This window comes from Balaenoptera borealis (assembly GCF_965194805.1).
Source record: "Balaenoptera borealis genome assembly, chromosome: 5".
NCBI classification, from domain to species: domain Eukaryota; kingdom Metazoa; phylum Chordata; class Mammalia; order Artiodactyla; family Balaenopteridae; genus Balaenoptera; species Balaenoptera borealis.
Genome location: NC_138862.1, coordinates 111,321,860 through 111,347,089, shown reverse-complemented (window position 1 = coordinate 111,347,089; position 25,230 = coordinate 111,321,860). Strand labels below are relative to the sequence as shown.

At 39.5% G+C, this 25,230-nt stretch overlaps 1 protein-coding gene across 4 annotated transcripts in view; it reads right to left on the bottom strand.

The window, feature by feature from the left end:
- The window catches only part of PLCH1 (phospholipase C eta 1), a 225,755-nt gene extending 205,738 nt beyond the window's left edge, over nt 1-20,017 (bottom strand). For 3 of the 4 annotated variants that reach the window (XM_082394321.1, XM_082394314.1, XM_082394317.1), the window contains exon 1: nt 19,232-20,017. The gene's annotated coding sequence lies outside the window, so the exon portion shown is untranslated. Of the gene's footprint in view, nt 1-13,657; nt 17,170-19,231 lie in introns of those variants that run through there. The other variant, XM_082394315.1, reaches the window with a different exon arrangement.
- Nucleotides 20,018-25,230: the final 5,213 nt, after the last annotated feature.

Genomic DNA, 25,230 nt, shown 5'->3' with positions numbered 1-25,230 from the left:
CTCATGATATGATGCTATGTGAAAAAATAGGATACAGTATGGTATCAACCATCAAAAGCAGTATTGCATAGAATAATGGATCTTGATCTTAAGAAACAAAGTGCTTTTAATATTTTACCACTAAGTGTGATGTTTGCCATAGGTTATTTGTAAATATTCTTTATGTTAAGAAAACTGCCTCTATTCTGATTTTCTGAACAGCTTTTTGCATAATTTGATATTAAACATTATAAGACATTTTCTCTGCATCTACTTAGATCATAAGATATGTCTCCATTAATCTGTTAATATGAATTTTCTAATGTTAAATCAACCCTGCAATCCCAAGATAATACATTGTGAACAAATTGGATTTATCTTTTTAACACATTGCTAGATTTGGCCTGCTCAGGTTTTATGATCGTTACTTGGATATTTCTAAGTAAGTTTGGCCTATAATTTCCATTTCTCATATTGTTCTTGACAAGTTTTTATACTGAGGTTATCACAGCTTCAAAAAATGTTTCTATTCCCTGGAATGATTTATGCAAGTTTGAAATTATTTTTTCCTTGAGTGCTTGGTAGAACTTGCTCATAAACCCATCTAAACCTAGACCTTCCTTTATGGAGAAATATTTGACTAATGGTTTATTTAATTTAAAAATTATAGAATTATTTAGCCTATTTTTTCTAATTTAGTTTTAATAAGTTATACTTGTCTAGAAAGGTATTCATTTCCTCTAAGCTTTCAAATGTTTTAGCATAATGTATTTCATAATTTTTTTTACTATCTACAACATCTGCTTTTCCACTCCTAATATTGTTTAGGAATATTGTGCCTCTCTCCTCTTCTTTTGAAATCGGCCTCACCAGGTGTTCATCAACATTACTAGCTTTTACCAAGAGCCAAACTGTATCATTTTTGATCCTCTCCATTGAATAATATGGAATTATTATTATTTCCTTCCATCTATTTTCTCTGGGTCTATTTTGCATCTTTTTCTAACTCTTCAACTTCAACATCTAGCTAATTTTCAGGCTTTCTTCTTTTCTAATATAAGCATTTATACATGCTTTAGCTGCTTATCCCCACTCCAAGTCTTGACCCAAAATATTTTTGTTATCATTCAGTTAAAAATATGTTCTGATTTCCATTGCAACTTCTTTGATCCAAAGGTCATTTTGAAATATATTTCTATAATTAATCATAGTCATCTTTTGTTATCAGTTTCTAGCTTAACTGCACTGTGGTCACAGATCTGGTCTGGATGATACCAACCATTGTTCGCTGTTAAGACTTGCTTGATGACATAGTTTGAGATCACTTTTTATAATGTTCTATGTGTGTTTGAAAATAATGTGTATTCTGCAGTTTTGAGATGCAATGACCTGCACATGTCTATCAGCTCAAACTTACTAACTGTATTGCTCATATCTTGTATGTGGTAGCTGACCTTTTCCCCTCTTTATCAAGTACTGATGAAGTATATTAAAATATCACTGGGAAGGGAATTCACTGGTGGTCCAGTGGTTAGGACTCCATGCTGTCACAATCCCTGGTTGGGGAACTAAGACCCCACAAGCCACGCGGCATGGCAAAAAAAAAAAAAAATCACTGGGAATATGTGTTTCCCATTGTAGTTCTCTCAATTTTTGCGTAATATATGTTGAGACCATGTATTAGAGACCACGTTTCGCGTAATATATATTGAGACCACATTTAAAAACCACAAAGGGTTTTTCTCTGATGAGTTCAAACTTTTGAACCAATATGACCTTCTTTTATCTCTAAAAATGCTTTTGACATTTAAAGTCTATTTCATCTGATATCAATATTGCCAGCTTTTAGTTTTTGATGTTAATAGTGACAGCTTTTAGTTTGTAATCACCCATTTATCTTTTTCTATTATTTTACCTTCACTTTTCTGTACCCTTATGTTTTAGACATGTCTTTTATAAACAGCAAATAGCTGAATTTTCATTTTTCATGTAGTCTAACAATCTTTGGTTTCTTTATAGTTGCTAATACATTGGATTTTATTTCTACATCTTATTTTGTGTTTGCTACTAGTCGCCTATTCTATATTTCTTTTCTCAACTTTCTTGACTTCAGATTTAATAGTTTTCTCATTTCAATTTTCCCTGTTAGAAAGTTATTCATTCATTCTTTTACTAAATTTTAGTGGTCGCCCTAGAAATTTTAACAGGTACACTTTACTTATCAAAGTATAAATTTAATCTGTAACTTTAACTTCCTCCCAAACTATACAGGAACTTTAGAAGATACTGACTCCTGCTTCTCCAACTTATTTATGTCACTTATTTTACCTAGTTCCCACTGAAGACATGATTATTACTTTATACAGTCAATGTGTGTTTTACTTACAAATTTTCCTTTTCTTTGTTCTTCATTTTTTGTTTCTGAGACATTCCATCTGGTAATAATTTTCTTCTGCCTGAAATGTATCCTTTTTGTGAGGATCTGCTAGAATTCTAGGGTTTGTTGGGGGTTTTTTTGTTTGTTGGTTGGTTGGTTTTAAGTCTGAGAGTCTTTATTTTGTCTTTGCTTTTTAAAGATATTCTTAATGAAAACTGAATCCTAAGCTGATAGTTAATTTCTATCAGGCCATGAAATTTAATATTCTACTGTCTTCTGGCTTCTATTGTCACACCGTCAGGATAATTTGTCATGTCTTTGAAAATAAGCTGCCTCTTCTCTCTGACCTTGCTTAAGATCTTCTCTTTATATTTTGTGTTCTGCAATTTAATTATATTTTGTCTGTGTGGATTTTTCCTTATCCCAAATGGAATTCAGATGACTTCATGAATATGGAAAGTAATGCTTTTTATCAGTCCTTGAGAATTGTCAGTCATTTTCTCTTTAAATGTTGCCTCTTCCCATTTTCTCTCTTCTTCTGAAATTATAATTAAACTTACATTGAGTCTGAATTCTCTGTCTTCCACATTGATTAACCTTTATTTTGGGTTTTTCATTGTCTTGCCTCTCTGTTGCCATCTGAAAATTTTCTTCAGATCTATCATTCAATTGACAATTTCCCTGTTCAGCTTGGGTTAATCTGTTCACTGAGTTCTTTTTTTTTTTTTTTTCCCCAAATTCTATAATATTTGGTTCTTTCTCAAATCAGCTTGGTTAGTCTTCAGAGTTTCTGGTTCTCAGCTTAAATCTTGTGTTTAGTGATTTTTTTCAAACTATGAGGTGCTCATTTTCCTTCTATTGGGTAGGACAAAAGGTTCATTCAGTTTTTTCCGTAAGATGGCTCCAGTAGCACTTAGTTGTCTTTAACTTCATTTGAAACAATTTTGTTAAATTGTATGCGATAGCTGTCATATCAGTGTGCATTTAAAAAAAGACTTATCTAATAATTAGTGATGTTGAGCATCTTTTCATGTGCCTCTTGGCCATCTGTACGTCTTCCTTGGTGAAATGCCAATTTAGGTCTTCTGCCCATTTTTTAATTGGATTTTTTTTTGATATTGAACTCCATGAGCTGTGTGTATATTTTGGAGATAAATCCTTTGTTGTTTCATTTGCAAATATTTTTTCCCCATTCTGAGGGTTGTCTTTTTGTCTTGTCTATGGTTTCCTTTGCTGTGCAAAAGTTTTTAAGTTTAATTAAGTGCCATTTCTTTATTTTTGCTTTTATTTCCGTTACTCTAGGAGGTGGGTCAAAAAAGAGAAATGCAAATCAAAACTACAATGAGGTATCAACTCACACCAGTCAGAATGGCTATCATCAAAAAACCTAGAAACAATAAATGTTGGAAAGGGTGTGGGGAAAAGGGAACCCTCCTGCACCGTTTGTGGGAATGTAAATTGATACAACCACTACGGAAAACAGTATGGAGGTTCCTTAAAAAACTAAAAATAGAACTACCATATGACCCAGCAATCCCACTACTGGGCATATACCCTGAGAACACCATAATTCAAAAAGAGACATGTACCACAATGTTCACTGCAGCACTATATACAATAGCCAGGACACGGAACCAACCTAAATGTCCATCGACAGATGACTGGATAAAGAAGATGTGGCATATATATACAATGGAATATTACACAGCCATAAAAAGAAACGAAATTGAGTTATTTGTAGTGAGGTGGATGGACCTAGAGTCTGTCACACAGAGTGAAGTAAGTCAAAAGGAGAGAAACAAATACCATATGCTAACACATATATATGGAATCTAAAAAAAAAAAATGGTACTAATGAACCTAGTTGCAGGGCAGGAATAAATATGTAGACAGAGAATGGACTTGAGGACATGGGGTGGGAGGGGGAAGCTGGGGCAAAGTGAGAGTAGCATCGACATATATACACTACTGGATGTAAAATAGTTAGCTAGTGGGAAGCAGCAGCATAGCACAGGGAAGTCAGCTTGGTGCTTTGCAATGACCTAGAGGGGTGGGATAGGGAGGACGGGAGGGAGGCTCAAGAAGGAGGGGATATGGGGACACATGTATGCATATGGCTGATTCATTCCGGTGTACGACAGAAACTAATGCAGTATTGTGAAGCAATTATACTCCAATAAAGATTAAAAAATAAAAATAAAAAAATTTAAAAAGGCATCAAAATTGGTGAATTTTTTATAGCCATTTTAATATTGAAGATGGAAGAAAAAAAGCAACATTTTCCATACATTATGCTTTATTATTTCAAGAAAGGTAAAAATGCAACTGAAACGCACAAAAAGATTTGTGCAGTGTATGGAAAAGGTGCTGTGACTGCTCAAATATGTCAAAAGTGGTTTGTGAAGTTTCATGCTGGAGATTTCTCGCTGAACGATGCTCCCTGGTCGGGTAGACCAGTTGAAGTTGATAGTGATCAAATCGAGACATTAATTGAGATCAAGGTCATACCACGAGGGAGATAGCCGACATACTCAAACTATCCAAATCAAGCACTGAAAATCATTTGCACCAGCTTGGTTATGTTCATCGCTTTGATGTTTGGGTTCCATGTAAGTTAAGCGAAAAAAACCTTCTTGACCGTATTTCCTCATGCGATTCTCTACTGAAACATAATGAAAACGTTCCGTTTTTAAAACAAATTGTGATGAGCGATGAAAAGTGGATACTGTACAACAATGTGGAACGGAAGAGATCGTGGGGCAAGCAAAATGAACCACCACCAACCACAACAAAGGCCAGTCTTCATCCAAAGAAGGTAATGTTGTATATTAATGTTGGTGGGATTGGAAGGGAGTCCTCTATTATGAGCTCCTTCTGGAGAACCAAGCGATTAATTCCAACAAGTACTGCTCCCAATTAGACCAACTGAAAGCAACACTCAATGAAAATCGCCCAGAATCAGTCAACAGAAAACGCATAATCTTCCATCAGGATAACGCAAGACCACATGTTTCTTTGATCACCAGGCAAAAACTGTTACAGCTTGGCTGGGAAGTTCTGATTCATCCGCCATATTCACCAGACGTTGCACCTTCAGATTTCCATTTATTTCGGTCTTTAAAAATTCTCTTAATAGAAAAATTTTCAATTCCCTGGAAGACTGTAAAAGGCACCTGGAACAGTTCTTTGATCAAAAAGATAAAAAGTTTTGGGAAGAAGGAATAATGAAGTTTCATGAAAAATGGCAGAAGGTAGTGGAACAAAAGGGTGAACACGTTGTTCAATAAAGGTCTTGGTGAAAATGAAAAATGTGTCTTATTTTTACTTAAAAAACCGAAGGCACATTTTGGCCCACACAATAATTTCATTGGTGGGGATTCTTTGAAGTCTAGGATAAAAATAGATTCTTCCAAAGGAAGGGGAAAAATTGGTGTTCGCTCAGTACCAGGGACACTTGCAATGTAGGAACTCTTTAAATCAAATTTTCATCTTGAGGTTTTTCTGACCACCTAGTTATTATGATTCCAGATGCAAATCTGTATTAAAGCTGGCTCAGGGTCACAAATTCTCAGGACCAAATAATCAGGATCTGCTCAGAACCAAGATTTTTGCAAGGTGATTTTCCTTACAATATTATAGGGTTAGAAAGAAGGTAGGTAATTATTTTTATTTTTGTTTTTATTCTAATTCACCCTTACAATGAGGGAGAAGCCCTTTGAAGTCCTAGCTTTATGACCAAATGGTCCCTCTCAGATGTTTTAACTTTATCTCTTGTCCCCTGTGCCCTCAGGCCATGAAAGCAGAAGTTCAAGTTAACCTGGTTTGGCAAATGTCCTCAAGGCAAAAAGCCAGCTTCATTACTCAGTAGACCCCTCTTCACTTAGCATTTAAAGCCTGAATATTCATTACTTTCTTACAGGTTACTGCACTTAAGAAAATAATCTTTCTACTGTACCCAACATATTCAAATTGTTTCATCGGGAGTATTAGTGAACTATATTGCTAGAAACAGAATTCAACCCTGGGAATTCACATTCAAAGCCACAGAACCTTGCAATCTGACAGTCAAATCAGGACCTGATCTAACCCAAAAGCTTATTAGCTCAGTGCCTGCTAATTTGTAATAACGGCTGATACTTTTTAGCACTTCCTATGTGCCAGGTACTGCGGTAAATATTTTACGAAATATTATTTTTTTCATCCTTACAGTGATCCTAAGGGCTAGGTATAATTATTATCCCCATTTTACAGATAGAGAAACTGAAGCACAGAGAGGTTAAGTAATTACCTAAGGCCCACAGCTATCAAGTGACGGCACTGGTACTTGAACTAAATAAAAATTAACTTCAGTGATTACACTCTTAAGATCTATGTAATTTTACTCCCTAATAAATAATGAATATAAGACAGGGAAAGAGAAAAAGACAATAAAAGAAAGAGAAAGGGAGCGAATGCATTACTAGGTATGGCAAACTCAGTAATGAGATCCAGACCTTTCAATGTACAATCTTTTCCAGTTCCCTATGTTCATGTAAGGGTTGAGATATTTCTCATCTTTCTAAAAATATATTCCTTCATTTTAAAAGTGGGCACGAAGTGCAGATTGGAAATTAAAACTACATTGAAAAAAAAAACACTCAAAGAAATGACTGTTTGGTAATTAGATTTCAACTCTCAGTGGCCATAAGTCTTGAAATCCCGCCCAATATTAACACCTTTGATCACATTTGAAGACTATTCCTGATGACACACTAACAGCAGATATTTTTTTTCACAATTCTAATTTTATTTACTTATGTGTAGGTCTAACATCCAAAAAATCCTTGATTTATACTAGTTGTCTCTAAACCAGTGATTTCCATACTTTTTGAATATTAGAAATGGACTTCAGAATAGCTCCACCCACAATTCCTTCATATATAAGGATGCCCAAAATTCAGTCTCAGAAATGGCAACCCCCAGAGAAGGGCAGATCCCCCAGCTTTCCCAAGTTCATCTTACCCTCTCTCCTGTCCGCTTCCCTACCCACCAGTGAGAGAAGGGAGCTTATCACAAGGAATGTGTTGGATTCCCAACTTTGCCTGCTTTCCCTAACACTTCCACCCAGCAATACGAGCGGCTCCAACAGGAGATCTGCCTTGAACTGGGCAATTAAACCTCCAGTCAATACCTTCTCTCCTTCCCAACCACAGCAGGGTGAGTAGGGGAAGTGCCCCCCTTTTTGTGTTCAAAAATAGGAGCTCAGGACCCCTCAATGTGCAAAAAGCTATAATCAAATCAACTTATGAATCAAATAACCCACAAGTATGCTCTGGGCCCTACTATACGTACTGAGGGGATGGAGAGATGCCTAAACACTGTCCCAGTCATCAAGAAGCCAATGATCTAGATGGGAGAATAGTGCATAGATAGAAACAAAAGATTTATATAAAACTTGCACAGAAAAAGGCAGAATGTATGATTGGTGGCAAATGAAGCATACTGTAAAGGTTCAAAGAAAAGAAACCAAGGCTGTCAGGAAAGAGTTCCTGGACGGTGGGAGCATAGAGCTAGATCTCAAAGGATCAGTAGGTTTAAAAGAGGGAAGATGAGAAGGGAGGGGAATAGGAAGGGCAGTTTAGTAGGAAGGCACAGTGAATGCTCAAAATACTGCTCAGTTATCAAGGTAAAAATTACTAATTTACATTGTTAATATGATGTTTAAATACATTGTGATAGGGAATTCCCTGGCCATCCAGTGGTTAAGTCTCCCACCCTACCTTTCACTGCTGAGGGCACAGTTTCGATCCCTGGCCGGAGAACTAAGATCCCACAAGCTGTGTGGTACAGCCAAAAAAATTAAAAAATACATTGTGATATAACAAAGTATATACAAGGAAATTGGCAAAAATAACATTTCACCAAGAATGCCTAAGCATAACTTATTCAGAATATAAATCCTGCAATAGACCTCTCTTTAAAAGGATGGTAGTGATCAAAGACAATTTTGCAAAGATTTCAGCCTAAGACAATGGTGGTAAAATTAAGAATTAAAGTTTAGTTTCTCTAAAGCCAGCAGAGATGTTAACTTTCTAACTGTTCAACAGAGAACTTATATCAATGCAAATATAAGAGTATCAGAAATTATAAAAAGGACAAGTAAAAGGTCCTCAAAGCAATACAGAAGGAGATGGGATATTAAACTTAATTTGCTCATATAAATTCTCAAGTTCAAAAGAACATCAAAAAAACTAGTAAAATATTTTAAATTGTGGAAACTCAGCTTTGTTTTTCATGTGCCAAATCCTTAATTTTTAAGAAGCTCTGGGGAAAAAAATCCGAAGCTGATGGAGGTAGCCCAAGTTAAATGCATCTAACACATTTCGTGTTAACTTACTGTTTTCAAGCTTATAAGTTCTTGATTCTTTAAGTCTAGGTAATAAACAGCCTGTTTGAAGTTGCCATCTGAAGAAAGGTGTCATAGAAAGCATTAATGAGAAAAAATAGGGAAATAAAACCCAAACAGTATTACAAATTCCTCAAATGAAATTTATAGTATGGATTTGGTGTTTCCTTCTTAAACTAGAACAAAGTAGATTACAGACACAGCAACTAACTCCTGGTTATTTGTCACTGGCCTATATGTTTTCTATTATATTCTCTTGCATAGTGTCCTTCCCTTGAATAGCTAATAGGTTCCCACTAAAATCATGGGAACCAGACTGAGACACTATTCTAGCGGCCAGGTCTTGGTTCACGGCCACCCTCAGAATCCTCCATTATTCCAAAAGAATCTCGTCCACATTCAAGGAAGAGCAGGGTTCTCCTGAGTGTCCAAACAAACAGAATCAGAACGCACTGAAGTCTGAACGCTCAACATTTCTCCTTTCCTTCAGTAATGCCAGGACACAAGAACCTATGCAGCCACAAGAGACAATAAGGAATTCAACTTAGCTATGATCCCAGGGAGTGGGAACCAAGCAGTGCTACAGCCAAGCCCAGTGTTGACACCATCCTGCCAGGACTGGAGATATTTTTGGATTCCAAAGACACCAACTCTCCCAGACCTGGGGAGATGAGTGAAATATTTGAGACTTGGAAGGAAGTGTGAAAAGCAACTAAATGCTTATCATATAAGAAAAGGAAGTGTGCTGACTCTGATCCTCCATCAGGCAGTGATCTGAAACCTATTCATTTGTTTCTTCAAAATTGATTTTTTAATCTATAATAGAAAGAATGAAGTGACACCTTCTATTCTGAGGCTCTGCTCAAAATGGAAATGTGTAAAGTCACCCGTAAGTGAATATGAGAAAAGCAAGTTTTATCTATATCAAGATGCTAATTTTTTACCTATCAGGTTAGCAAAAATCAATAAGTTTAATGACAAACTGTGTTGGTGAGGGTGTGGAGAAATCATCATGTAATACATTTCTGGTAAGGGTAAAAATTGTACAAATTCTACTGAAGTCAATTTGACGATATTTATCAAAATTACAAATGTACATACCTTTGACATAGCAATCCCACTTCCAAAAATATATTCTATAGCCATACTTGAACATGCAAACAGTGTATATATAGAGTTATTTACTGTACCATTGTTTTCAAAAGATCAGAAGCAACCTAATTGTCCATTAATCTGATTAAATTTTAGTATATCCATACATTGGAAAATATGTAGCCCTTAAAAAAAAAGTCCAGAATAACCAACATAATATTGAACAAAGTTGGGAGACTGAAACTATCCTACTCAGGATTTACTCTAAAGCTACAGTAATCAAGACAGTGTGGTATTGAAGAAAGAGTAGATAAATAGGTCAATGGAACAGAATACATAGCCCAGAAATAGACCCACATAAATGGAATCACTGATATTTTACAAACAAGCAAAGGCAATACTACGGAACAAAGACAGTTCTTTTCAAAAAAAAATGGTGCTGGAACAACTGGACATCCACATGCAAAGAAATGAATCTAAACATAGACCTTATACCCTTCACAAAAATTAACTCAAAATGAATCACAAACCTAAATTTAAAACACAAAACTATAAAACTCCTAGAAGATAACAGGAAAAAAATCTAGATGACCTTGGGCATGGTGGTGACTTTTTAGATACTACACCAAAGGGATGAGCCATGAAACAAAGAATTGATAAGCTGAACTTCATTAAAACTTAAACCTTCTGCTCTGTGAAAAACAATGTCAAGAGAATGAAAAGACGAGCCACAGACTGGGAGAGGATATTTGCAAAAGACACATCTGATAAAAGACTATTATTCAAAGTACACACAGAATTCTTAAAACACAAAAAACCACCTGATTTAAAAATGGGCCAGAAACCCTAACAGACACCTCACCAAAGATATAGAGATGGCAAAGAAGCATATGAAAAGATGCTCTACATGATACGTCATCAGGAAATGCAAATTAAAACAATGAGATACCATTATACACCTATCAGAATGGCCAAAATCCAGAACACTCACACCACAGAATGTCGGTGAGGATGTAGAGCAACAGGAGAGCTCCTTCCTTGCTGGTGGGGATGTAAAACGGCACAGCCACTTTGCAAGACAGTTCGGCAGTTTCTTACAAAACTAAACATATTCTTACCATACGAGCCGGCAGTTGTGCTCCTTGGTATTTACACAAAGGAGTTGACAACATATGTCCACACAAAAACCTGCACATGAACGTTTATAGCAACTTGATTCGTAATTGCCAAAACTTGGAAGTAATCGAGATATCCTGCAGTAGGTGAAGGCAGAACACAGGATGTTTAGGGCAGTGAAAACACAGTGTATGATATCACAATGATGGATACAGGTCATTACATATTTGTCCAAAGCCATAGAACACACAACACCACGAATTAACTGTAATGTAAACCATGTAATCTAGGTGACTATCATGTGTCAATGTGGGTCATCAATTGTAACAAATGCACCATTCTGCTGGGGGTTGTTGGTAATGGGGTGTCTATGCATGGGTGGGGTAGGGAGCACATGGGAAAGTCTGCACCTTCCCTTCAATTTTGCTGTGTACCTACAACTGCTTTTTTCAAATAAAGTAAAAAGAAAAAAGAATTAAGAAGCTCTATGTGCTGATATGAAATGATATATAAAATATATTGTTACAAGAAAAAATGCAGAATCATATGGATGGTACATTACCATTTGATTCTTAAAAGGAAGAAAGCATCCATATGTATTTGCTTGTATATATATATCTTTGAAAAAATACATAAGAAACTAATAACACTATTGGTCTATTAAAGAACTGGACGGCTGAAGGACAGAGGTGAGAGAATTTTCACTAAATGCCCTTTTAGCTTTAAAAAAAAAAATTTTACACATGAGAATGTATGATCTATTCAGTTATGCTTTTCTAGCAAAAGTTACAGAGTAATAAGAATAATTCTGTGAGGAAAGAATGTTTTATTTACTTCACCAAATTTGAGATGAGAAATTTTCAAGAAAGTGCTGAGAGCTGACCCTGACTTGAGTTTTTGCTTTTGATTGAAACTGGACACTAAATAATAGATTTCACATTTCTCTTTTGACAAGTGAAAAAGAAGTTGGTACACAGTTTGTGTTCACTCTCTTCCAAGACTGTATTTTAATGATTTACCCAGTAAACAGAAAACTACTTCCAATTCACAACCTATTTCAAACAAGAAAAGCTGTGGTTCACAATAAAACATTTGTACACAAGCTTTTTTTTTTTTCTTGTTCAATTTGAGAAGAAAAGATTCCTCTGACATTCACATTCAGACACTGCTCAGCAAAATAAAATCATCACATTATAGGGATTCCTCTATGGGGAAAAAAATGGGGCAGGGTGTGGGGGGCTTTCTGGGCTTCACTCCATAAACACACTGCCAGCATAAGACAGGTTTAGTGACTCAGGAGTGGGACAGGTCTGATTCCCATTGGCCCACTGAGTCTGGGGGTAGCCAATACCTGATGCTCTATGAGAGGGAAGAAAACCATGAAAATTCAAAACAAACCTCCCCAAGCCCTGTTATTGAAACCCAGTGTTAAAAAACATTGAAAAATGACTAAATACCAAAAAAAAAAAAAAAAAATTACCAAACGTGAAATTTGAGACTTAAAAAGATAGTAAAAAAGAGAATTTCTTTTCTTTGAAATCACTTCCCAGTTTCCTACTTCTACCACTTAGGACCCGGGAGGTGGTTACTTATTTCTTCATTATTGAAACCCAAGTATTGTTTTTCTTACTTTAATTTTACTTATTAAGTTTCAAATTCTAAAGGCATAAAAAGGTATATAATGAAGAGTTTACCTCTGGTATCTGTCTCGCAACTAACATTATTAGTTTCTAGTGTGTCCTTCAAGAAATATTCTATATGCATGGAAGAAAATCCTCCCTTCTTTTCTCAACCCTCCCTTTCTGTTTTACACAAATGGTTGTATGGAACCAACAGTCTTTACATTGAAATAAAAATCAAAGGATCTTTTGGGCTTCCCTGGTGGCGCAGTGGTTGAGAATCTGCCTGCCAATGCAGGGGACACGGGTTCAAGCCCTGGTCTGGGAAGATCCCACATGCTGCGGAGCAACTGGGCCCGTGAGCCACAACTACTGAGCCTGTGCGTCTGGAGCCTGTGCTCCACAACAAGAGAGGCCCGCGCACCACGATGAAGAGTAGCCCCCGCTCACTGCAACTAGAGAAAGCCCTTGCACAGAAACGAAGACCCAACACAGCCATAAATAAATAAATAAATAAACAAATTTATTTAAAAAAAAAAAATCAAAGGATCTTTTCATAATCCTAACTCCTTTTTTTTTACATAAATGTTATCACACTGTGTGGCTTTTTTTTTTTTTAAATACAGTACCAGTTTTGTTTTTTTTTTTAATTAATTAATTAATTAATTAATTATTTTGGCTGTGTTGGTACTTCGTTTCTATGCGAGGGCTTTCTCTAGTTGTGGCAAGTGGGGGCCACTCTTCATCGCCGTGCGCGGGCCTCTCACTATCGAGTCCTCTCTTGTTGCGGAGCACAGGCTCCAGACTTGCAGGCTCAGTAGTTGTGGCCCACGGGCCCAGCTGCTCTGCGGCATGTGGGATCTTCCCAGACCAGGGCTCGAACCCATGTCCCCTGCATTGGCAGGCAGACTCTCAACCACTGTGCCACGAGGGAAGCCCCCTAACTCCTTTTTTTATAAAGAAATCTTTTTTTAAAAAAATTTCTTTTCAATCCCATGTCACTCAAAGTTAAGAAAGAGTTGCTTGGCAAAAAGAAATAGGAGGTCTAGAGAACTAAATAACATACAATTACACAGCAAATCAACTCACTTAACTCCTGGTCCAGGATTCTGACACCTGAAAAAAAACATACAGGTCTTCAAAGTTCCCACCAGAGGTTCCGCTAGCACTCCACAGGGACCTGTTCCAAGATCCAGCGGCTCCTTCAGTTAAATTGAAGAGGGAGAGAAGAGGGAAGTAGGAAGCTGAATTCAAATGTTTGGTTCTGGTGGACTAGCAACAAGGAAGTGAAGGCAGATCTAAGAGAAACCATAATTGCCTTAAATCGGTTAATCAGTAACTCACATGCGATAGCACCAAACTAGATCTTTCCGCCTTCCAGTGGCAATTTAAAGCTAAGGCATGGGCACCTGAATGGTTGGACAGGTTCTCAAGTCCCTTGCTAAATTCAGAAGACCGAGCCACAGAGAAAAGAGGCTGATAGTAGGATAAGACACAGAAAAACTCATGAATAAGGAAACTCAGAGCGCTCCAGGGTCCTATGCGTTGCCTCAAGCGAGGCTGGCATCCAATCTTCTGAAACCGTCCACCTTTTCTTTTCCCCTGGAGTCAGAGACATAGGGAGAAAAGAAGGCCCAGGATAGAGGTGTGCTTTTAAGGTGTGGTGTACTAATAAGGTCAGTAGACCAGGTGTCTGCTGGCAATGTCAAGGTTCAAGTCCCATTTCAGCTCTGTGAGTGTGGACATTCCTGAGCCTCAGTTTATTCATGGGTAAACCCACTCAAAAATACTGCAAATCTGAAACCAGCTTAGTACAGTCTCAACACCACAACCAGAGTGGTTTTAGAAGCACCAAAACTCCAGATTCTAGCCTAAGTTTAGAAATTTTCAGCAACTGTGCAAGTTGATTCAGGTCTCCAATTTGAAAAGCATTACAGAAAGACACCAACTGATTCTATCCAGCAGTAAAGTTTATGCGAGATAAAAATCAACATCTAAGTCTTGGGATGCCAGAAAATAACACATTAAAATCATAAGGGGTCCTCTTAGACCCAGCACAATTTGACAACACAATCTCAAAGTGATAAGTGGGCCACTTTGATGTGAAAAAGCATCTGCAGAAGAGAATCTAAACACCACTCACTTCTAAACAAATAGCCAACACAGTTTATAAACAGTCTTGAATGTTTTTCTGGAACCAGGCCTGAATTTATAACCTCCTAAACTCCATAGAGGGAATGCAGCTTCTCCACTCACCAAAAAGCTAATCAGAAAAACCTCTAAATGTCTATTTTGATTGGCATGGTGAGTTTGAAATGAAAACTCAGTATTTTTCATAAATTAAGCCTTGCTTTTCTGAGTGGCAATATGATGTAGTAGAGCACGTAGGCAGACAGACCTGGGTTCAAATTCCAAGACTATTCCATACTCACTTAGGTCTTGGGCAAGAAACTAATCTCCAGGTCTCACTAGTAATAAAGATCCTGCATCTTTTTATGTATTTTAAAGTGACCTAAAATAAATGCCCAGGCACATGGTTGGAATAAATCATGGCAGAATTCCTCAGGCCAAAATACATGCTGAAAAATCTCTCTTTGGCGTTTATGCACGTGAACCATATACATTCTCATGACATACACGTGGTTATAACCAAATATCAGAAGGTGCCCACTGTCAATTCCACGCAGTGAAATTAGATTAAGTCATAAAACATTGCTGGTGTTTGACCATTTTATAACTACAACTACAGCAAGTTCATATGGTTACAAATACCCAAAGTCTAGAGCAAGGATTTCCTATCTGTCCTCCCTAGATTTCCTAGAAACAGCAGGATCATTAGAAATCAGAATATTTTCACCCCGGTTCTTTCATTTATTAGCTGTATGACTTTAAGAAAATCCTTTAGCAACCTTGGGCCCTGGTGTCCTGATTCATATAATAAAAATAGTAGACGTATTTTTCTGCTCTGTTATTTCATGATGATCAGGAGGCACAAGCATTTAGTTTAGTGCATCTAAAATGCAGACTTGATGAGAATTTTTTTTAACTTTGCTATAAAAGTTTTCTTAGTTGTCCCTCTGTGTTCATCCTGTCCTCTTTTACTTTGAAGCACGGAAGACAGAGACCCTGAGGATAATAACACAAAGCTGTGTAAACTTCTTCATGGGCTTCTTAAAATGCACTTCTAATTCGGCACACCCTACCACAGCAGTCCTGGATTTCTCCTTAAACAAAAATGGTCACGGGTGTCAAAGAGATGTGAGTGAGTGTCCACTGAACTGTGTCTAAATGATTTTCCTTGTGAGCAAAGCCGGCCTGGAATAAGCCCCTACTAGTGAGGAAAGAGAACATGCTTCCCAGGCCGAGGAGGCATTGTTCAAAGTAATGAGTTCTGCACCACTTGGGCCACAATTCACAGCTGAGTCTGATTTTCCAAGACAGAGAGCAATAACCAAATGGGGATGATCTTCAGCAAGCTTCTCTGAGCTGATAATAGTAGACTCATGAGGTGGTGCAGGAAAGGAGGCTACAATCTCCCTAACCTTCTATGTCCTAGGAGTGACAATAGGAAATGTTGGTCAACCTTGGTCAATATTATGCCAGAGATTTGTCACTGCTGTAATGGATTTCAGTAGAGTCTGAACTCATGAAAAATGCCTAGAAATTATTCCAGTTCAAAAGTTAAAATGTTCAAATGCCTTACTGTATTCCTTTTATCCGTCTACCATAATTTTGTATCCTTCTTCTTTTTTTTTTTTTTTTCTGCTCAGAGAAATGATAGTCATGATCCTTCAAGCATGCAGACCAACATTATTCTTAGAAGGGAGCTGTAGGAGGTTTATTATGTCGTGAAACACGGAGCCAGAACAAAGGACTACTGAATCACTCACCTTATCTTCATCTAAGAAACCTGAGAATTACAGGATTCCTCTGTTGCTCCCAAACTCAGAGCTGCACTTGCCAAGAAGGAAGGTTTTAGGGCCAAGACTACATTACAAAAAAGTAAAAAGATAGGTGCACACAATGCTTCTTACCATATATATAAGATTCTTATCTAAAATGCTCAAAAACAATCTTCAGCGTTTTTTAAATCAGAATTTAAGCATTTGTTTCTGAATCTAGACATCTGATTACTTGGCACTTAATTAAGTGCTCCCCTTAAGAATGCCAGATAGTATCTGTACCCTGAAAACCTGAAACAGGATTAGAATTATTGCAGAAGTCACGAGTCTTAGTTCATTGAGGACAGATATCTAGGTTTATTTGTCTATATCATATATAACTAGCTTTCAATAAATATCTGTTGACTAAATGAATAAATTAAGTAGAAAGCATGTAACAGTTTTCCTAGTATATTACATCAAAGCACCCTAACATAAAGCACCTTTATCATATTCTATTTCTATAATTCTATCCTTATATTTAGAAGACTGATTCTAAAAATAAGTTTAACTGATGTTGATGATGTGGGAAAATGTTATCAAACAGAAGCAATGACTGTAACAGCTTTTATGAAGAATCTGGTGCAGCGATAAATCCTGGCTCTGCCCATCAACCTTCCCTCCCTTTGTCTCATCCCATCGCTGCCACCCCCCAGCCTTCTCCCAAGCACTCCCAATCTCATTATCCCATGATCTGCTAAACTGCAGTTTATACCTCCTGGAACCAGCAGAAACACATGTCACTGAGAATCAGGGAACTGGAGGCAGTTACGAGCCACCAAATAGGGTCACAAAGTATCTGAACCTGGAAATTAAGAGGTTTTCTATTTTTTTAATTATGAAAAAAAAGAAAAATTTAATTGGACATTTTTAAACATTTGAGCTAGATGGATTGCATAATGTCTCGGCATTTATAATGACTGCGATGGGAGAGAGAACTTTAACAGCACGTTTTTTGCTAATCATCTGAAAAATCATATTACCGTTGACTTCATTTGCTGATGGTGGAAGGATATTGTCTGAAAACTTCTACCACTAATAAACATTTGCTATTCTTGAAGGCAGATTATTTAAAAATAGGATACTGCAAGACAGTACTCATGTGTTACTTCATCCAAGGTATTTTTATGCCACACTTTATCCCAGGAAGAGTAACTTCATTTTAAAACTTTTATTAGCAGTTAATTCTAACCAATGTTTAGTTAACAGCAACTAGGTATACCAATCATGCTGCCAAATATTGATGCAACCTAAGAAACAGTGATCCACAGGAAGCTACAGCTCATTCTACATGCCCCTTAAGATGTGTACCCTTGCCAAATGCTAACCTGTGTGTAAACAAATGAAACTTTTAAAGGGGGATGGAGCTGTCAAGACTTACAATTTTAAGAAAAGGAAAACGACTCTCAATCTCTTAACAGAAAGCTTGAGGAATCTGACTGGTTCCTATCAAGGCTTCTTGAACATTCCCTGAAGATTAAACCCAGAAGTGACCAAAACACCGGAGCAACTGGAAAAGCAATCACTTCTTCTGGGAAAGTCCTTGTTTCTTTTCTTTGGCATTTTACTTTGGTCCATTTTGGAACGCATCTCGTTCTCGTAAACAAGCCAAAAGGAAGACACAGGTGCTGCCAGTTTGTACGCGCCCGGCTCTCCACCTGCGGAAAGGCGGCGCAGGTCTGTCCCCTTAATGCTCAAGGGCAAACACCTGACCAATTTTTTTTTTTTTAACTGCTTAACCAGTAAGTAAAAATATTTTATTGGTCTCCACTTTCATGGGCTAGAAGAGAGGGGGAAAAAATCTCAAATACTGCCCTAATATGCAATTCCTCACCTCTTCCGTCTAAGATCAAAGTGGTATTGCCGTGGGAGGTGGGAGGAGTCCTCTTTTAAATTTTAACTGGTTATTGTTTGAATGCTGAATTCCTAACGTCAAAATGAGATCACAAACTTATTCCGAGTTACAAACAACAAAGGATAAGTCTGAGGGAGCGCGAAAGAGGGCGCCGCAGACACCCTGCAGGGAACAGGGCTTGGGGGCACGCGGGGTGGCGTCTCGGACTCGCGGTGCGGTCGCCATGGGAACCGCGCGCAGGCGCAGAGCGCGCCGCTGTGTGGCCGGGACTTGCCTCTACCGCTCAGCGCCGCGCCGCTCCGGTGCCCCCGGTTTATTCCAGGAAGGGGCAATGGAGTAAATCCTCCTCGCGCTGAGAGCACCAGGTCTTCTGCGAAAACGCCCTAAGTGGGGTCACCGGGCGCAGGAAGAACCGTGAGACCCCAAGTGTAATGGACACCGCACTCCCCTTGCTGGGAAAAGCGGACCTGCTCTCTTTGCGGCGTCCGGCGGTCAGAGACCGGTCCCGGGGGTCCCGCGTGGGGGTGAAGCATCCTGCAACGAGCGATGCTTTACCCTCCACGGGGCGTAAACCCCACTCACCACCACAAGAGACCCGAGAATGAAATTCTGGTGCGGGCTCACACACCCATTCTGCCGAATTACGGAACCCCAAGACCAGCCGAGGTCCAGTTCTCCGCACAGGGGTTTGGGGGATCCCCACTCACACCACCACTCACACTGTCCTAAAGAGCGTGTCCCGGCCGGAACTGCAACGAGAGGAACTCGAGCCACCTGCTCACTTGCACACGGGGACTGCTGTAACAGTCCTCTTTTTCTTTCTCGTCCCCCCCCCCCACCCGCCTCATTCCCCCCCAAAGCACTGACCTGCTCAACTTCTGAGTGTTCGGGAGATGAAGGACTCCTCGGAGTCGCCGGCAGAGCAGCAACCTCCAAAGTGCTGGCGTGATGAGTTATTGGCCCCTGTGACTCCAACTTCAAAACCTTGTCGAGGAGCAGAAGAGCCCCCAAGAAGGGCCCTTCTCCACACCGGCCTGCAGAACCCCCGAGACGGGCTGGGCAGAGTGGGGCGCCGCAGCCACAACCTGCTTTCTCATTCAAATGCTCACGCTCACGCCGGCGCCCCCTCCCTCCCAGCCCCGCAGCTCCCGCGGAAATCAGGAACTGGAGCTCGGGAGAGCGGACTGGAGCTCCCGCCGCCACCACTGGGCCCAGCCGGCTGGGTGGAGGGGGCCGAGCGCCGGACCCGGACCCCTGGGCCTACACCTCCTTGCGGGGCTCGCCGGCAGGCAAGGGCCAGAAGCACTGGGAATGAAGTCTTTTTCTTCTTCTTCTTCCTCCTCAAGTTTCAAAGGTTCCCAAACCCAGGGAAACCCCCTTGACACTCAGTTTGGGGCTGTGCTCCGGAGAGCGGTGGTGGGAAAGTACAGGAGTTTGGCGAAATGAAGTTGGCGAGGAAGGGCGCAGGGACTGTGTGCAGGTTGTACCAAAGTAAAAAGTGTCAGAACTACATCTTAAATTCCGAACTGCCCGTTTTCTCTCCCCTCGCATTTTGTACCATTCTAAGAAAAATAGCATCTATTATGCTGCTATAACCAACGAGATCTGTTGTGAGTCAAGTCCAGCTAAGACTGAGGAAGAGAGAGGGTAGTTAACACTGCTTTTATTCCCTCCCGCCCCATCTCTTCTTCCAGATGCTTCTCCTAAGCGCTAACAGGCCAATTATTCAATCAGATCAATTTGATGGCAGGTGGACTCAAGCGGTGAATGAGAGCACGGCCCTGGCGGAGGAAAGCTTGCACACAGTAGGCACTCAAATGGTGCTGAAACGATGAAGTCTAGTGAGCGTCCTGACGTGATGAGTGACCAGGTCGCTGCGCCTGTTGGAACGCTGACCACCGCTGGCCCGGGCAGCAGCCGTGTGATCCGGCTTCGGGATTCCAGGATTTGCATTTATCAGCCTTCATTCAACCTGCCCTATTGTTAGTTCAAAGCCTGGCTGGGAGGGACTGGGAGACGCTGCTCCTCACTCACCTTCAGTTTAAAATTCTCCACCAATAAGAAGGTCCTAGAAAAGCTGGCAGCTTGGGGTTGGCAGGGATTTTCTGGGCTTAGTGGCAACATAAACTAAAGTCATTTTCTTTTTCAAGCGTGAATTTGCTCAGGAAGTTACAAATGAGTGCCGGAGCTCGGAGAGCTTGGCTGCCCGTCAGCTTTGACGGACAGTTGGTGTGAGGGGTGGTAGCACCGTGACCTCTCAGCGCAAGATCTAAGGTTTCACCTTTTCATCCCACTTAGCCGATACCATAGAAACAACCCATTTGTATTATTCAATTCAACAGAGGCAATTACAATGTCACAGCAAAGCACCATGGGCAAGAAGAAACTTTATCCCGAAAGCAATCCTGGACTTTCAGAAAAAAGGAAAAAGCCACCAGAATAGTCACTTGGATTTCTTCCTGCCAGGGTACCAGGAAGAAATCAGTCTGGGAAAAGATGTATAAGGTCCTTTGGCTCCATAGAAAGAAACCTTCCCGAATTTTCTTGCCCAGCTGCAAATCCCCAGTTTATAAGAAATTAAACAGATATCCCTTCTACCCCTAGATTGCTTTTTGGAGATTTGTTTGACTGGTAATCTCCATGGTGAGTAGGAAGTCCCCCCACCCCCCACCAAAAAAAAAAAAAAAGAGAGAGAGAGAGAGAGAAAGATACCAAGACACCCCCTCACACAGCCACGGAAGTTATCCACCCCCCAACCTCCTGTGTTTGTCTTTCTCATATCAAAAACTGCAGATGCAAATGGTGAAATAAACTCATACAAAGTTCATAACAAGAGCACTTGTTTGCTGTGCATTCTTTATTTTGATAGTTTTAATCGATTTCCATAATTTTGAGAACTTTAAATTTTTTTTAATTATGCAATATTTCAAAACTACCAAAAACAAGGCAAACATGCATATCATACTCTCCCTCCCCCACCCCTTCTTTTTTAAATAAAGTGTTACAAATACAGGTAAAACCCCATCTCCTGGCCCTTCTCCCTCCCTTTCTCCTCAAAGGCAACCATTCTGAAGTTGGTGTGAATCATACTTCATCATGGTCTTAATGTATATATCCATAAATCTTTTAATGTAGCTTTTCCCTCTGAGTCTTTTTTTCACCATTAATCAGAGAAAAATTACTAACTAAAACCAAGAAAATGTTGTTGTTTCATTGCTAAGTTTTTAGAAGCAGGACAGAACCATTTTTCCCTGCTTGTGACAATCAGAAGGAACAATAACAAAGGGATTAGACAGTGGGTAGGACAGTGGGTAGTAAACAGCATCTCTAGGTTACACAAACCCTTCCATGGTTACCGAACAGTCAATAGGAAAACAAAACAAATAATACCCCCTTCTGCATTCACTGGTTACAAGGGAATTGGAGAAAATGGGACCTAGGTTAACACTTCTATAGGCAGGTAAAACAAAAGTCCTATATGGTAATAAAGTAGTTTTTTGACTGGTCTCTTGGTCACGTAAGCTATAATCTTTTAGTAAGGATTTCCAAGTGTAAGGAACTCCTGCTGCTAGCTCAATTCAAGGTTGAAATCAGCCCTGCTGAAAAATCTGGGGTTGAATTCTCTCAGCTTCCCCATACACAGGGACCTCCATCCATGCAGTGAGTTACAGAAAGCCCTTTATAGCACTCCTTTGACTTAACCTCCTCCCAGCAGTAAAAGGGCTATGAAAGCACCAATTTTTCTTAAATGCCATTGACTGGTGAAAGACATCCTTCCCAACCCCCCTCTCCTCTTGCTTCCAGAGCGATGACTCTCATTAATTATACTGGCACAGCACTGCCTGGCCTCCCTTCTAAATAGCTGCCAGATTCCTACATATCACCTCTGCCTTGATACAGAATGTGCACTGACACCAAGATCACAGAAAATCCTGTAAAAGGTGCCTGATACACGGTAGATGATTGATGTGCCTCGTGGTGGGCCCGCTGTGCTGCATATCGTAAGGAGTTCTTAGAAAACTGCACTAGAAATCTGTGTTGGAAATAGTTTTTTCTAGCTGTACAAAAATCATGCTTTCAGTTGCCAAAATAGCTATATTTGAGACACTCACATTTAGCCAGCAGTAATATGCGTGAAACAAGAGAGTGAAGGAGATGAATGTTATCCCTGTTTTAATCAATGCACCAAGAAATCAAGAGAATGACCAAAGAGCGTAACAACTGTCAAGGAGGAGTTACTGCTCTTTCAACACATATGTCTTAAGCACTTGCCATGTACCAGGCACTGCTTAAGTCTTAGCTGGAATATAGATAGTACTCCTGAAATACAGAGCAGTAGCTGTCCTTATGGCTTACTTAGATAAAAATCCCAAATCAAACTAGCTTGAGGGAAAAAGGCAACGTGCTGACTCCTACCTTAAGACAGGAGAAAGGATAAGGGCTTCAGTAATGACTGGATCCAGGCATTCAGAGTCACCATCACACTCATTCTCACTTTTGCTCCTACTCTTTTTCTCTCTGCTTTTTTTCAGTATTTTGATCGTATTCACTCCTACTACACACGAGCGTCCTCTACAGGCTGGTGGGGATGGAGCATGACCAGGGACAGCTCCAGACTTCTATCGTCTCAGCTAATGATCCCAGGGGAAGAGAGGCCTTCTTGCTTTTACCATCTGTAAATAAGATTGAAAGAGGGGCTTCCCTGGTGGCGCAATGGTTAAGAATCCGCCTGCCAACGCAGGAGACACGGGTTTGAGCCCTGGTCCGGGAAGATCCCACATGACGCCAAGCAACTAAGCCCGTGCGCCACAACTACTGAGCCCGTGCGCCACAACTACTGAGCCCGTGCGCCACAACTACTGAGCCCGTGTGCCACAACTACTGAAGCCCGCCCGCCTACAGCCTGTGCTCCCAACAAAAGAATCCACCGCAATGAGAGGCCCGAGCACTGCAACAAAGAGTAGCCCCCGCTCACCACAACTAGAGAAAAGCCCGCACGCCACATCAAAGACCCAATGCAGCCAAAAATAAATAGATAAATAAATAAATTTATAAAAAAAAGAAAAGATTGAAAGGGATTCTAATTGACCTGGTTCAAGTCACATGTCCATCCTTAGGTCAATTAATGTGGTCAGCAACAAATAGAGTATATATGTGGCCAGTTCCTGATTATATACCCACCCCTATAGGCAGGAAGGTGGGATACTATGAGTATCAGCCCCACCAGAACTTGGTGGAGTCAGGGAGGATTTGCTCACCATAGTAAGGGGGTTGCTCTTCCCAAATGAGGATAGGAAGGGAATCTGGCAGATGAAAAAAGCAGGTGTTCCCTACAGTGCCCTCTCCTGAATGTGCCACTAAAGAAAGACAGGAACACCTTTTGTACAGATTCATATGTGTATGACAGAAAAATGAGAAGAGAAACTTCCTGAGTCCATCAGGAAGGATGGGGGGTAGGGAAGTAGACCAGTGTAAGTGCCACCAATCTTTCCCTCCCCCGCTGGAGAGTCATGTGTCCACATATGTGGCCAACCGTCATGCTGAGATGGAGATGGAGAGAAAGGAACATAAGCAGAATGGATGATCTTGGGAAGAGTTGCTTGGGTTTATGTTTTTTACTTTTTATCATGGAAATTTTCATACATGCACAAAACTAGAATAGTATAATGAAGGTCTATGTATTACCCAGTTTCAACAATTATAAATACTTTGCCAATCTTTTATCTATTCAGGATTATGGGAAATCCACTGGAATACTTAAATTCATAATGGAAGAAATGCATGCCTCCAAAATAACTAAACTAAATAAGACCAGTACATGTGAAGCTTCTTAGCAAAGTGTCTGGTACAAAATGAGCTCTCAAAAATGTCAGTTATCTTTATTGCTATTATTGGCAACCTGTTTCAAGCTTTAAAATGCTAACAAAGTCTACACATTGAAATGTACTTGGCCTACAAAAGAAAAAAAAATTTAAGGCTAAACTCTTTACCGATAGACAATAAATAACATTTTTAAATGATCCATTTTTAAATAGGCTATTCATATTCTTTTTTCTAAAAAGCTTTATAATTGTTTCCCCTTTTATATGGAAATGTCAAAAATATTACAAGCAAATGCAATTTTCACCTTACAAATAAGGAGAAAATATAGGTTAAATTGTTTGTCAAGATCAGGAATGAGTTTGGACTAGATATCCAAATTCTAAATTCTAGGTTCCCTACTTTAATACCTTGGGAAAGAAATTCATCCTGTGAATGCTGGATGAAGGTAAAATAGCAGCGTTGTGGCTGCCTAAGTTCTTCAGTTCAACTAAGATTTTCTTATATACCAGTTATACATCTCAAGAGAGTTTCAGTTCCCAGCATAGAATGAATACTTTAAAAGGCAGAAAGTATGCTAATTAAAGTGAACTTTTCCCATTTTCTATTTTTTCCCAACTTATTTCGTTGTTTTTTTCTCTTGGGGGTTGGGGGAGGGAATGAAGTATTTTACAGGAAACAATAGTGTCAGAGCCCCTTTTCCTTCCTCCTGAAAGCTTCACAACTCAGCTCTGTGTGTTTTGTTTCTAAAAAGACCTCCCACAGAGCCAATATCTACAACTTTCAAGATGGCCAGAGCCTGAGGGTCAGGACAGGCATATAACTGAAGTACTTCCTACAGCATAGGAAATAATATTAAAACTTTGAGATTACATGTTTCCATTACGGAATATACTGGGTTTCTCCCTCCTGTACCACACCATTGGAAATTCCTGCAGAATCCCATAATATAATCAAAAGAAAAATGAATCTTCTTAATCTAATTGCAGACCAGTCATCTAATGCAGCAATCATTTTTATAGACATTGAACAAAAATTTAGGCAAA